General features: G+C 40.8%; 1 long non-coding RNA gene across 5 annotated transcripts in view; it reads right to left on the bottom strand.

Annotated features, from left to right (window-relative positions):
• Window positions 1-1,960: 1,960 nt before the first annotated feature.
• The window catches only part of LOC150046392 (uncharacterized), a 247,837-nt gene continuing 233,759 nt past the window's right edge, over window positions 1,961-16,038 (bottom strand). For all 5 annotated transcript variants that reach the window (XR_016539610.1, XR_016539609.1, XR_016539608.1 and 2 more), the window contains 2 exons: window positions 14,145-14,283; window positions 1,961-2,134 (listed from right to left, as the gene is read on the bottom strand). This is a non-coding gene — a long non-coding RNA (uncharacterized LOC150046392). The remainder of the gene's footprint in view (window positions 2,135-14,144; window positions 14,284-16,038) is intronic.

Here is a 16,038-nt window from a genome sequence, read left to right as displayed (position 1 = left end):
CCACCACTTGAGCAACTTCCCCAGTCCCTTATTTTCTTCAGGGACCTCATTTTTAAACAGGACCTCATGCTTTTTGCCTGGACAGGCCTCCACCCTCTGTGTCTCCTGAGTAACTGGAATTACAGGCATATCCAGCTCAAGAGGGGTTTTCTCATGAGAACCAAGACCCATGCTTTGATGTACATAAACAATCTTTCGATAAACACCTGTAGCCCACTGTAGAATTCCCCACACCATATAAAGAAACTGCTATAAGTAAGTCTATGGATACCTCTCTCTCCCTCTGTATTTTGGTGGTAGGTATATCAAGAAAAACTTGGAGAAAGGTTAAATTTGGGGGGAAATTTTTAAGAAGAAATAAAAGTGTTAAATTTGCCTGGGGGGGGGGCACTGATGATTCACAATGTCAGTTTGGCCCTGGTGAGGCTGTTTAGATGAAGGCCCTGTGAAAAACTAAGTTAAGAAATCAGCAAGAACTACTCTCCAGCATCAGAGATTAGAAAGGTGAAAGAGATGATAACACTCTTCTAAAAAGTCCCATCATAGTAGATATTATGAGTCACATTTTCCTTTAGATAAAATTCTGTCTTTTGAGTCTCTCAGGCCAGGTAAAAACGTTAATTTCTCTCAAATGTAACTAACCATCTCATTAATTTTTTTTTTAAAAAAAAACAACACCTATTTTTTTTGTTTTAGGCTGGCTAGTTACTTCTTATACAAACATAATGCCAAAAAAAGAAAAGAATAAAAACACTTCCAAACCCAGTAGCTTAACAATTTTAATACTTTTTTATACTGATGGTTGTGGGGGACTGGGGTTCACTAGGTTGGACTCCAGGGGCTGATGAGATTGGCACTACTCTCTACACCTCTCATGTCTGCAAAACACAGGTGCACAAAAGAGCAGAATCTGCCCTCCTCCCCCCCACCCCACAACACAGTCAGACATCTGCATATACTGCATTACTGACATCTCACTGGTCAAAACAAATCACACGACCAAGTCCAAAGTCAAGGGGCAGAGAAGTATCTTCTAACCAAAGGACTGTGGCAAGGATGTAAACGTACACCCTAGCCCAACTCCAGAGGAGCAATCTATTGAGGCCAGTCATTCAATCTACATGCCTCCCTGGTTTATCTCCACATCAGTGATCTTTCAAACTTGGCTGTACATGGAATCACCTGAGGAGATTTTAGAAAGTGCTGAACACTGGGGTTCTGCCTCCAGAGATTCTAGCTTAATTGGTTTGGGGTGCAGTCCAATCAGAATGTAGTAACAATTTCCCTCAAGTGATTCTAAGTCTGAGAGACACTGTTAATTCAACCAAAGGCTATTGATTAAACACCAAAATTTGGCCACTGCTTGGGGAAGAACCCGTTTCCACTCATTTTTAGAAGTCTTCATCTTTTAAAATCTTGGACAGTAAAAGCACAGCCTGGGGTCCACTTCATGAAAAGGTATCATCAAACATTTTCTGGGTATTGAATTCTAGCAAACTGTTGGTGAACTCATGAAATGGTGGTCATGTTAGCTGTCTCCATTTCTAGATAATTCTATGTTATCATTTCAAGGTAAGCTTGTATCTTTTCAAGGCACAAGGCACTTACTCGGATCGTGCATTGATTTATCATTTTGAATTTGATTTGGTTTTTTTTTCTGTTTTCTGGATGTATGCCACAGGGAAAGATTTCCCTTTTCTTTCTTTTGGTACTTCCTGACATTCAGAGTTCTATAAACACATGAAAGTTATCAAGGACTATAGAATTGTTTCTAGGGACCATATAAGGATGTTTCCTGAGGGGGCTGGTTTTCCCTATGTATTTTGGAAAGTGACTGGGGGGAGGGGTACTGGTTAAACCAGAGCCCTGGGTAAGGCATGCTTATTCACAATAGAATTTTTGCCACTTGAAAAAACTTGAGCATTTATTTTTTTAGTTGTAAAGTTATCATGTCGTTTATTTTTTCCTCTAGGGTTAGGATTTGGACTCAGGGGCTGGCACTCACTTGGCTAGTTTGTTTGACTAGTGTTCTACCACTTGAGCCATGTGTCCATCCAGGCCTTTTGCTGATCAATTGGAGATGGAGTCCTCTGGAATTTTTTGCCTTCAAACTGTAATCCTCTGGACCTCAGCTCTGTGAGAAATGAGGCATACAGGAGTAAGCACCAATACTTTGTTTGTTCACTAATTTTGTTTCATACTTAGAGTCTTTGTAAACCACATTAAACCAAAATATCACATCTGCCTTCTTGAATTTTTTTTCTTCATTAAGAAAATATTTTAGGACCAACATGTTTTAGAGAAAATCTACAGCACCTTTCAGGAATTTTCCAGTGATCAAGTAAAACATCCTCCCACAATTTCTCAGGATTGTCTATCTACCTCTTAAGACTAGCTCATTTGTTGGTAAAAGAATATTAAACATCAATGCTTGAGATTCTGAATGACCAATCAAATTATTACATTTTTGGATGAAATTCTATAATGCTAATGGAACACTGGCTAAAACTGCATGAGACCCCATTTCAACCAATAAAAAGCTGAGTGTTGTGGTATGTACCTGTTACCACAGCTAAGTGAGATTAAATAGGAGACTCACAGTTCTAGGCCACACTTGGGCCAAAAGCAAAAGAGATTCAAGTGGTAGAGCCTCTGCCTAACAAATACAAGGCCCCAAGAACAAGACATAGAATCACCAAAAACCCTAACAAACATGTCTCATTTATATCTTTACCACTTCAATGCGTGATACATAGAGTGGTCCATAAATATTAAGAATCCCTATAGCTGGGTGTGGTGGCTCACACATATATGTGTAGCTACTCTGGAGACTGAGATCTAAGGATTGCAGTTCAAAACAAGCCCAGGCACTAAAAAGTACAAGAGACTCTTATCTCCAATTAATCACCAGAAAACTGGAAGTGGAGCTGTGGTTCAAAGGGTAGGGTGGTAGCCTTGAGCTGAAGAGCTCAGGGACAGGATCCAGGCCCAGAGTTCAAGGCCCACGGCCAGAGGGGGAAAAAAAAAAAGAATCCCTAACATATTTTCTTTGCTCAGCAGTTGATTAAACCTTTTATGTGGATTGTTTTATTCAAACCTGTCCATCACACTACAGCCGTCATCCTGTCAGTGCCTAATCATCAGATGGGAAAACTAAGACCTAGAATCAACAGGCCCAGAAGTAGTGGAATCAAGATCTGACCTCAGAATTGGCAGAATGGAAAATCCATCCAAGGAACTAAAACCTGATAAAGGTTTTAGTACTTGCTCATTATCTGAATGAATAAATGAATCACTGAATCAGAGACTTTTTCCATGAAAGACTAAAAAAAACAAACAAAGCAAACAAAAAAAAGCAGGCGCCTATAAAAATCCTACTGCTGAGGAAGACAAGCTCTAAGGATTGCAGTTCAAAGCCAATGAACAAGCAAAAAGGCACAAGTAGAGGTATAGCTTAAATGGTAGAGTTCTAATCTTGAGTGAATAAGTGCCCAGGCCCTGAGTTCAAGCCCCAGCAAAGGCATACACACATACACACACCAAAGAAAATTAACAGATATATGGCAAGAGAGACAAGGCAGTCCTCTAAGAGGGCTAGGAAAGATTCCCTAGGAAAGCCATTGTACTTCAGAAGAGCCAGGAACTCGCTCTTCTCCATTAATTTACCTTGGCTCACTGTTTACTTACCCAGATGCCCAGCAATGGGATGACAAAGACTCAAGAGCCACAATGGGACCCCCACTGTCCCCCATTTTCCACTCTGGGCAATTCAGGCATTGTGGTGGTGGGAGAAGGAGGGGGGTATCTGAGCATACATTCCTGGATGTGAAGGAAGCCTCTTTACAGATGCACACTCGCTTTCCAAGTCACCAGGGTACCATTTGGTAAATTGCTACTGCAAAGCATTGAATAGTACCCTGGTGGCCTCACAGACAGATTGTATCCCTAAATGTGTTTAATTTATCTCTGGAGGGAATTTACACCCTGGGAAAATCTGGTTAAATATATAAATGAATCTTCTAACCAACCAAGATGGAAGATATCATACAAATCATAAGCCAGAAGGCTTCCCAAAAGCAACAGGTCCATCCTCTCCCAGCACACATGTACTACCTAATCCAAGACAGGCTTAACAGGGCACACAGAAGAAGGTTCTAGAATGCCATTCCACCTCTTGACCTTCTGAATACTTCTGCTCTTTTTATTTAACTCCCCCTGGCAGTGACTTGGGTTCCTTCCAGCTGTCTCAGCTCCCAGTGGAGATGGAGGATACACAATCGGCAATATCCTGAGTTAGAACTTCCTGGAGTTCAATGATATTTGTTAAGTGTCCCCTGGGATCCAAAGCCCCGGAGGGCTAAGGGCCATCATAAGGATCTTCATTCTCATTCCTCCATGTAAAAATGAAAGCGAGTATCACCCCACTGGTGCCCAGTGTAAATGGTTCAAGCCTGCAGTCCTAGCTACTCAGGATGCTGAGATCTGAGGACCATAGTTCAAAGCCTAGTCCTGAAAGGAAAGTTATGAGACTCTTATCTCCAATTAGCTACCAGTAGAGCACTAGCCTTGAGCAAAAGACAGTGCCTAGGCTCTGAGTTCAGGCCCCATGACTGACTAGACAAGGAAGAACACTTGTTCAATAGTGTCATCATCAGGATGGACTACAACATATATATATATATATGCATGCATATATATACACTATGGGAGCAGCTACCATGTGATAAACACATCTAACAGCTGAGGTGTAGGTCTTGTTCACTGTAATGTCCCATGTGATGTTCTCTACAGGTCAGCCTTGGGATTGTGTTTTTCGTGGCTCCCTTTCAGATAGGAAAAACTCAACTGTGGGCATTGCTGAGTTGTCGGAGGGCAATGCTCATCATTTGGAATGGGCAAGTCATCTCAGCTGACTTAACTTCAAGGGGACGGGGAGGTAAATCCTAACCAGGTGTTTCCCAAAGGAATCACAGGTAAAATCTGAAAAAGGATCATTACAGAGGACCTCAAGAGAAATTCTTGTGCAGGAACTTTTTTGACAAGAGGGAAGTTTAGTGTACTGTGTGTGCGTGCGTGCGTGCGTGCGTGGGTGCGTGCGTGGGTGCATGCATGGGTGGGTGCGTGCGTGGGTGCGTGCATGCGTGCGTGTGTGTGTGTGTGTGTGTGTGTGTATGTGTGTACATAATAGAAAGATGATACATCTCATTTTATGTGCAATTTTTAGAGCTAGGTCCATTTCAAGACCCAGGTCATAGGGCAATGACAAGATTAAAGGAGATGACATAGGAAAAATGAAAGTTTAATTCCAATGACCCATTTCAATGATCCATCCATTCCTGAAGCCTACATTGCATGTTGAGGGCAGGCAATGAATAAGAAATTGTGCTTGGTGTTAAGACTAAAAGAACTTAAGAGTCCTTGAAGGAGATGGTCAGTTAACAGACAAGCTTTTTGTAAAGCCTTATGGCATAAGGTTAAGCATGGAGAGATGGGAGGAAAAGGCCTGGTTTGCATCACTTGTTCTGAGAAGTTCATCAGAGATCCATCCATGCACAGTGCTGAAGCTTCTACAGATGTCCTGGTCAGAAAACACTGTCTCATCACAGGAGCCCAGAGAGGCCTTCAGTATGAAGTTCCAGGGACAATTTTGCTGGAGAAAGTGGTTCATACTTTGTGTCTTGAAAAAGGATGATGAGTTAGAGAAGGAAGGAGGATAAAGATCTCAGTAGTACCAGAACGAGAGCATAGTTGGGTTCACTTGGTCACTTGTTAGCTGTGTGACCTCAGGTGAGCGATTAAGCTGCTCCAGTCCTTACTGGCTTTGTATGGGGGGGAGTAGAGGTGGGGGAGGGGTTGAACTTAGGACCTCATACTTTCTAGGCTGACGTTCTAACATTTGAACCATGTATCCAGCCCAGCATATTTTTTGCCAGTCTTGGGCCTTGAACTCAGGGCCTGAGCACTGTCTTTGGGCTTTCTCAAGGCAAAAGCTCTCCCACTTGAGCCACAGCACCATTTCCAGCATGTTCTTAGTATGTGGTGCCAAGGAATCAAACCTGGGGTCTTCAATGCATTCTAGGCAAGCACTCTACGACTAGGCCAAACTCCCAGCCCCCAGCCCAGCATTTTGATGGTCAGTTGTGGACAATCTTGTGGACTTTTCTTCCCAGTTTAGCTTTGTACTCCAATCTGATTCCTGAGTAGCTGGGATTACAGGTGTGAGTCACCAGCACCTGGGTAACTTGTTATATTTCATAGCAAGCCATACTTGATGGATTGCAGAGCCAAAAATAGGCTTATGGAAGGAATGGTGAGTTGAGGTGCCAAAGCAATTGCACCCCATTACATTCTCACTAATGCTTTAGTTTTACAATAAACAGGTGCTGCTCTCAGCCTTTTCTCTATACATGTTGAGTATGAGAGAAAAGCAGTTTCATTCGCTTGGGTTGAGGACAAGGGTGAGGAATGAGTTGTGTGTTTGTTTTGAGTTATAAGAGGTCGGCCCCTTGGTGGCAAAGGAAGGTAATTGACTTATAGTTTTCACTAAACTTAAGAGGCTTTAGTCTGTGCCAGATGAAAATTAAATAATTAGCAAGGAATGCTCAATTCCAACATCCTCAGCCAACTGCCTATTTCTCCATAAAGATGGGCCCCAGGGGAACACAGAAGGATGTAACTGCAATTAAATAGGCGCATAAACCTTGCAGAGAACATCAGGACAGCGCAGCTCAGGGCTTGGCTGAGCTGACTGTGGTGTGTCTACCATTCCCGATTTGTGGCAGGACCCAAGGAAGAATGCACCAAAGATCATGGGCAACCTCCAGTTTATTCTGTGTATGGAGTGTACGTGTGTGTGTGTGTGTGTGCATGTGTATACACCATTGCTGAGGTTCACAATCTTGCTTAGCTTTTTCACTGAAGGCTAATGCTCTAGCACTTGAGCCATAGCTCCACTTGCAGCTTTTTGCTAGTTAACTGGACATAAAAGTCTCGTGGGTTTTCCTCAGTTTGAATCATGATCCTCAGATCCCAGCCTGCTAAATAGCTAGTATAGGCATGAGCCATGGTGCACAGATTATATATCTATCCTTAAAACAAAAGAGAATTCATTTTTTTAAAAGTCTTTTTAAGGAGCTGCCTGTGAAAATTAACTATGAAACAGCTGAGATGTGAAAGTACGTCTTTGAAGGTTTCGTCATCAGCCCAAATACAAAAGATGTAAAGGAAATGATGTAAAATATCTATAATCATTCCGATCATGCCTACAAGTGGAAATACATGCCTTGAACAAGCATTTAATGATGGTTTACTTTATGTACGTCCAGTATCCATTACTGACTATATGGCCCTGTGACTCCATATAATCAGAGTTACATTCAATACTAAAAGAAAATCCTGCTGGTAGCCTTGAGTGCAAAAAGCCACTCAAAGATTCAAGGCCCGGAGTTCAAGCCCTAGTACTAGCATGCATGTTGCACCCACATGCACACACAGAATCCAATCCCAAACAAACTTTTACCCAAATTTGTTTATTGGGTTGTCAGCTCCATCCACAAGTTGGGGACCCATGCCATGACTGTACCATAGCTCTAGTTTCTTTAACATGAAGCCACACAGTCCAGCCACCGTGTCTACATTCTAATAACACAGAGCTAAGGGAAAGGGAGATCATGGTTTTTCCCTTTAAGGGAAATTGTTCCCCTGCAAGGGGAACAATTCTGATTTGCCAAGTGCTCAGTTAAGAATGAAGAGTTTTGTTACAAAGGAGGAAGGTAAGAATTGATATGCAAGGATAATGAATGGCTTTGCCATTGGGATTAAAAAGCTCACTTTCCTGCTTTTCTATATTGTCTTATTTGTAACCAAATCACTGAAATAGCACCACTGTCCCCTGAGGTGGGGGCAGGAAGTCTGGATTCAAGGGTGATACAGGAAACATTAGTTGTGCTTTTCTCCTTTTAGATTAATAGCAGCTGAAAGTCTTGTACAAAAACCAGACAAGAAAGTATAAATGTAACACAGGAAATGTTAACGTCATCAGAGAAGATAATTATTTAACCTTTGGGGGAAAAATAAACTTGAATGTTTACCTCAAGCAATATATAAAACTAACCTCCATGAATTAAAAAAAAGTTCCAATATAAAAATCATGAATGAGGGCCGGGAGTTTGGCCTAGTGGTAGAGTGTTTGCCTAGCATGCACGAAGACCAGGGTTGGATTCCTCAGTACCACATACACAGAAAAAAGCCAGAAATGGTGCTGAGGCTCAAGTGGTAGAGCTCTAACCTTGAGAACATTCAAGGACAGGGCTCAGGCCCTGAGCTCAAGCCCACGACTGGCAAAAAAAAAAAAAATCATGAATGAGGCTGAGTGTTGTCTAGTGGTAGAGGGCCTGCCTATCATGCATGAAGTCCTGGATTCAATTCCTTAGTACCATATACACAGAAAAAGCTAGATGTGGTGCTGTGGCTGTAGTGGAAGAGGATTAGCCTTGAGAAAGTCTAAGAATGGTGCCTAGGCCCTGAGTTCAAGACCCAGGACTGGCAAAAATAAATGAACCTATACTGGAATTAAGTTTTGGATTGGAGAGAGTAATAACATAAGAGATATAAACACATATACATACATTCCCCCATATGCCCAGAGATAGTATATTAGGAAATGTACATGTATATATGTAATATTTCACATATAATATATACATTATATACAAAGAGATGTTATAATATAAAACACACACAGATACATACTTCATATATGTGTACTTAAGATATAAAATAAAAAATATCAGCTGGGAGTTTGGCCTAGTGGTAGAGTGCTTGCCTAGCATGCACGAAGGCCCAGGTTTGATTCCTTGGTACCACATACATAGAAAAAAAGCTAGTAGCAGTGCTGTGGCTCAAGTGGTAGAGCTCTAGCCTTGAGAAAAGTCCAAGGACAGTGCTCAGGCCCTACGTTCAAGCCCCATGGACTGGCAAAATATAAATAAAATAAAATAAAAAGTATCCAGTGTAATTTTAGCTACTCAGGACAATGAGATTGGGAGGATCATGGTTCAAGGCCAACATGGACAAAAACCTTCACATCACCCCTTCTCAATAGAGAAACCTGGGTGTAGTAGTGTGCATCTAACAACCAAGCTACATGGGAAATGTAAACGGGAGCAATTCTGTCTACTCTAGGATGGGCAAAAACCAAACCCCAGTTAGAAAAATGGCAGCCAAAAGGGTTGGAGGTATGGCTTGAGAGAATGGAAGGAAAGGACAGAAGGGAGGGAGGAAAGGAAGAAGAGAGAAAGGAAGGAAAGAGGGAAGGAAAAGAAGAGAGGGAAGAAGAGAAAAAACATATGGAAGGAAAGAAGAAAGGAAGCAAGGAAGCAAAGAAGGAAAAAGAAAAGATATAGTACCCTCTGAGGAAGAAAAAGACAAATACTCTTAATTGAAAAATGACAAAAGCAAAGTCATGAAAAATTTATATTTATCTTACTTAGAATTCAAACACAATTCAGCCAGAAATAACATGTAGAAAAGAAGAAGAAGCCCTGGAAATAGCTGAGTTCTTCTGTTAATTATTTCTCTCTCTGAGAGCTGATGTTCTAGGCTACACTAGAGACTGGAGATGGAGACTAGATGTCTCCTGTCCATATCCTTCAAGGATGTAAGCAAAGCAGAGGCATCTGAACTGCAGGGGCATCCTTCCAAGTCACAATCTTTACAACTCCAAAAGTGTCACCAGGAACAACACAGGAAATGACCCCTCATGCAGGGATCATTTAGAAAAGACACTGAGTGAAATTCCTTTGTTAGATGTGCAGAGTGTAACTATAGTGCTAAAATATAAAAAGAGAAACAGAAGACAGGGGAGAGGGGGAGAGGAACTAGAACAAGAGAATGATTGAGGAGAAAGAAGAGAAAAAAAGGAGAAGGAGGAGGAGGAAGAGGAGGAGGAGGAGAGAACAATTGCTATGTCACAAATACTTGCAACTGGAACAAATAGCCCATAGTACAGATCAGATCCTGGCAAATCATGGTAGGAGGAAACAGTGTTGATGTGCTTTCTAGGCAGGACTCTATTACCTTAACCATGACTCCAGTTCCTTTTTTCACTGTTTTTGTTGTTGTTTTGTTTTGTTTTGCTTTGGTTGGTTGGTTGGTTGTAGGGCCCTGTCCCTGAATTCTTCAGCTCAAGGCTAGCACTCTACCACTTTGAGCCACAGCCACCACTTCTGGTTTTCTGGTGGCTAACTAGAGATCAGACTCTCAGGGATTTTTGTGCCGAGGCTGGCTTTGAACCATGATCCTCAGATCTCAGCCTCCTAGAAATGTATTACAGGTAAGAGCCACCAGTACACAACTACCTAATGTTTTAATGTAATATAAAATTTACTACAGTAAAGTCTCTGATTTTGTAAAATAAGTTCTTTTTAGTGTGTTGACAATGTTGTACAATTTTCCTTGTTACTTAACTCTAGAACATTTCTAGCATGCCAAAATAACATCTGTAACTGCTAACACTCATACCCGACTCCCTCTTCCCCTGTCCCTGATCAACTACTGATCTAGTTCCTAACTGTTATAGAGCTTCCTACTATGTACACTCCACATCAATGAGATCATACAATATATGCATTAACTGGGGAAAGACAGGGCGATCACTATTCAGGAAAGCCAGGGTGGGGTGGAATTCAAGATGTTATTTAAAAAAAAAAAACCCAAAAGCTTAAATAGGCAGAGGGCAAAGCTTGAGTGGTAGAGCACCTGCCTAGCAAGTGCGAGGAGGCTCTGAATTCAAACTTTAGCAGCCTTCTACCTCCTGCCATTTTTTTTCTTTCATAACATTTTAGAATAACAAAAATCTTTGGAACAATTTTAAAAAAGGGAGATGGCTTTCTTAATTCTGGCCAAATACCTCTATGATTTTAAGTACTTAATCGCGTGGTATTTCTCAGAAAATTTACATATTTTGAGTAAAATAACATTGTCATGTCAATTTTTTAAGATGCTTTTTAAATGTGGGTAATAATGCGCCAGTGTGCCTTACACAAAGGCTGAATATGGTGCAAACAACAAAATCACCTTAAATCTGGCCATTTCTGTTGCTTGGGTTTTGTTTTCTGTTCTTTGTTATTTTTGGTGGTGGTGTTTTTTCCTACAGTCACAAGAGAAAGAAACCCATAAGGACTTGCATAAAGACTTTACAAAATCAAATGCAATTGAGCAAACTTGGGAAACCCATTTGCTGACAAGTCTCAGGTTGAAATAGTCGACCTTCTGGCTTCTCACTGTGATGTGATCATTGACTTAGTTCCTGACAGAATGATGAAAGGAGTCTTCATTGAAAAGTTCCTCATAACTCCTGTGTCCATATTCAATCTGAAACAATTTGTCGGAGCCACCAAAACCTTCCTGCCACAGCAGCTAAACTATGACTGTAAATTCTGATTTCCTAATACAGTGAAGAGTAAAGAGAGAAATTGACTGGATAGAGAACATGGCCTGTGGCTCAAGTTATCTGTCAGATATTAATACAGTCTTAGCCCCGGTTCCCCAGAAAACAGAGCCAAAGGCAAAGGATTATCCGTTAGCACCTTATTGGGAGGTGTAATCCAGGGGTTTAAGAGTAAGGGGAAAAGGGGAATTGATTAAGGAAGAAGAGAGATAAATTGAAAGGGAGTGTGTTACTGATATGGCGAAGTTGCAAGCCAAAACACAACCCAGTTATTCATTCTTCTTCTATTTTTTATATTAACTTCAGGTACTTGTATAGAGGGCTTTCAATTCTACATGTCAGTTTATAAGCACAATGATGGTACTTGGAATTGAACTCAGGGCCCTCTGCTTCCTACGCAGGCATTCAACCACTTGACTCAATCCTCTAGCCCCTTTTCTCTTTAGTGAAAAAAATAGACATAACAAAACTAACAGACTGTGCTTTGCAAACTACATAGCAAAGAAATACACTAATAATCAGACACTGTAAAGAAGCACTTTCAGTATGAGATGGGCAAAGTACGCAAAAAAAATATGGGCGAGATAGAAATGTTCAAGCTGAATAACCAATAGCCTAGATCTACTGGATGTGCAGTACACAGAGCACCGTCTATTGCACTCTGATAGACTGGTAGCTTCTCAAGTGAATAGGGAGATTGGACCTAAGGCACAAAGTAAGCTGCATAAAAGAGAAATATTACAAACCACATGCTCTGGGAATAATGCAGTGCAATTAGGAATTAAAAATAAATGCTTCAAATTCATTTCAAACATAAAATTAAATAACACATTTTAGGATGATACAGTCAGATATGACCAAAACACTGAAGAAACAATGTCATTCAAATCCTACATTAAAAAAAATAATACATTGGAAACAATAAATTGAAGGACAGTTTGCAGTAAACATACATATCAATCAGCAGTTAAAGAACAGTCATGAGGCCTGGGAGGATGGCCTAGTTGTAGAGAGCTTGCCTAGCATGTATGAAGCCCTGAGTTCTATTCCTCAGTACTGCATACACAGAAAAAGTTGGAAGTGGCACTGTGGCTCAAGTGGTAGAACTCTAGCCCTGAGTAAGTCCAAGGATAGTGCCCAGACCCTGAGTTCAAGTCCCAGGACTGGCAAAAAAAGGGGGGGCAGGAGCTCTAGCCTTGAGAAAGCCCAAGGACAGTGCTCAGGCCCTGAGTTCAAGGCCCAGGACTACCAAAAAAAAGAAGAAGAATTATGAGCATTAAACTCCCAACTATAATAACTAGAAGTGTAAAACAAACCAACAGTATTATAATGATTAGGGTAGTAAAAATGAAATAGAAAACAGAAAAATATACACATATATAATATACATATAACATAAGCATGTATACCTTTCTATAGCACACATATTCTCCACTGAAACAAGGGCTGCTTTGAACCAGGATGCTTAGATGTCAGCCTCCTGAGTACCTAGGATTACAGGCCTGAGTCACCAACACCCAGTAAGACTTACACTTATTTTTCTAGAGGTTAATTGGAGATAAAAGTCTCAGGTCCTTTTTGTGCCCAGGCTGGCTTTGAACCTTGATCCTCAGATCTCAGCCTCCTGAGTAGGATTACAGGCCTGAGCCACCACACCTGGCTAAGACTCACACTGTTGCTTGCCTTTTTCTTTTCAAGGCCAGCACTCTAACATTTAAGCCTTATTTCCATTCCTGGCTTTTGCTAGTTAATCGGAGATTAGAGTGTCCTAGACTTTTGTGCCTGTTCTGCTACAAACTATAATCCCCAGATCTTAGCCTCCTGAGTAGCTAGGACTACAAGTATAACCCACTGATACCTGGCTCACCTAAATATTGGGTTTTTCTTTGTTTTGTTTTGCTTTTTATTTTTACTTTTATCTTTTGCCAATCCTGGGCCTTGAACTCAGGGCTTGATCACTGTCCTTGGACTTTCTCAAGGCTAGAGCCCTACCACTTGAACCACAGTACCACTTCAAGCTTTTTCTATGTATGTGGTACTAAAGAATTGAACACGGGTCTCCGTGCATGCGAGGCAAGTGCTCTTCCACTAGGCCAACTCCCAGGCCCTAAAAACGTTTTTTTTTTTAAATTTTGCTGGTACTTGGTTTTGATCTCAGGGCATCTGTACTTCCTTGGTGTACTTGCTTATATTCGCCACCCTAACTACTTGATACATACCTCTAGTCTGGATTTTTGCTGGTTCACTGGACATGGGTCTTGAGGACTTTTCTGTGTAGTCTGACTTCAAACTGAATCCTCTAGATCTCAGCAGCCAGTAGCTACTAATGCCTAACTAGTATAATTTTTTTTTTTTTTGGTCAGAACTAGGGTTTGAACATAGAGCCCAGGTCCAAAGTTGGACAATCTACTCAGGGCTAGCAGGTTACCACTTGAGCCACAGTGATGCTTCTGCTTCTTCTGTGTGTATGGTACCAAGGAATTGAACCTAGGGCTTCATGCATGCTAAGCAAGCACTCTACCACTAGGCCACACTCCCTCCCCGAGTATAAATTTTATAAATAAAATACTTTCAAACAGATATTGCTATGGTTTGAAAATAAAATGTCCCCCACATGGTCATATGTTGAAGCTGAGGTCCCCAACTAGTGGTACTATTTGGGGAGGAGCTGGAAACATCAGGTGGTGGGGCCTACCTGAGTCCACAAGGTCCCTAGGAGTGTGTCCTTCCAGGTATTGTCTTCTTCTGGCCCCTTCCTCATCTGCCATCATCATGGTATTCAGCCACTCCTCAGGTCTAAAGCGATAGGACCAGGGAATAATGGACTAAAACCACTGAAAAACAAAAGCCAAAATAAATTACTTCTCCTACAAGCTGATTTTCTCAAGTATGATTCACCATATTAACAACTCTATGGGGAAAAAAAAGAACATATACAGTCACCTTCATAGACTTGGGAAAATACGAGCACAATTCAATACTGATTTCTAATTTTAAAAACTCAATAAAACATATGAGTGCACAGTCCTCCCCCCTTTGTGTGTGTGTGTGTGTGTGTGTGTGTGTGTGTGTGTGTGTGTGTGTGTGTGTATCTGCTGGCACTGGGACCTGAACTCAAAGTTTCATATGCTCTCTGTTGGCTTTTTGTTCACAACTTTGCTCTATCACTTGAGCCAGGCTTCCAGTACCAGCCATCCTTAATATAAAAGATACATATAAAACCAATGCTGTTTATAATCCTGAAAGACAAAGTCCTTGATGTCCTTATGTCATAATGTTAAATATTGAAATCATGAAAAATCAATGTCTCTAAAAGGCTAAGAAATAATCCTTAAATCATCCCCAAATGTTAAAATAATCCTCAAATCATCCCAAAATATTAAAATCCTGAATGTTGAAATCCTAAAAGCTAAACTCCTGAACATTCTCAATTTCCATAAAGGACAAAACCAAGCTTGTATAAGAAGAGTAGAAAGCTGAATTATGGGGAAGGAATTGGCCTTGTCATAAAATTGCCATGATGAAAATTTCAGTTCAAACCTAAAGTCTGTGTTGGCATTCCTTCCAGCTGATGAAATTCCAGGAGCTTTTAATGAATTAAAGCCACATTGGCTTGAAGAAGTCAGCAAAGTCAATCTTTCTGTGCATTCAAAAAGGCACTTTTAAATAGTGTTGCTGTCTGCCCACCAGTCTTCTGTCTGCCAACTTTGTGGTGTGAGTATGAGTACATGTGGAATGAATTTTTGAGTACCAAAACCAAGGCAGAAGCAAGGTACAGAAGAGGGGAAAAATTAATAGGAAATGCTGACATCAACAGAAGCTGAGTCACGGAAGAATTCCAAAAGGAATTTCACCACATAGAATTAATGAGTGTGGACTCAGTCTCTCAGGAAAGCCAGATTTCAAATGAAAAATAAAATCAAATTATAAATAATGCTCATAAAAGTTAGCCAGCTCCTACAGACCATTTCTACCTTGTACTATCCCTTGTCAGAGATTGTTTACTTTCAGTGTTTATTTCTGTGTTTTTTCCTCTGTGCATTAGTTTTTTTACTCTTTTAAATGATTAACATGAGTTTAACAATTTTCCGTGCCATATATTTCATCTCTAAGCCATTTCCTGGTGATATAGATTGTATAAAGGTTTTTCTGATATTTATTGTTTTTTTTATGTATCTTTTGCTAATTTGACTCATGTAACTGCATCTTCACAAGGTGCAAAAAAAAAAAATTTTTTTTTTCTAGTCCTGGGGCTTGAACTCTGGGCTTGAGCACTGCCCTTGGGCTTTCTCAAGAATAGAGCTCTACCACTTGAGCCACAGCACCACTTCCGGCTTGTTTTTTCTCCTATGTATATGGTACCGGGGAATCGAACCCGGGTCTTCGTGCATGCTAGGCAAGCACTCTAACGACTAGATCTGGCCCACAAAAATAAATAAATAAATAAATAAATACAAACAACTGAAATGCCTTTACTAAATGAAGAGAAGTCTTTTTGTACAACCACAAAATCTCAGCTTTTTTTCTTTCTTTTGTGGGTCATGGGGCTTGAACTAGGCCTGGGCATTGTCCTTGAGCTCTTCTGCTCA

The sequence above is a fragment of the Megascapheus bottae genome, chromosome 25 (assembly GCF_031878675.1).
Source record: "Megascapheus bottae isolate mThoBot1 chromosome 25, mThoBot2.hap1, whole genome shotgun sequence".
NCBI lineage: Eukaryota > Metazoa > Chordata > Mammalia > Rodentia > Geomyidae > Megascapheus > Megascapheus bottae.
The sequence above is the reverse complement of the archived record's forward strand: the minus strand, read 5'-3'. Positions and strand labels throughout refer to the sequence as shown.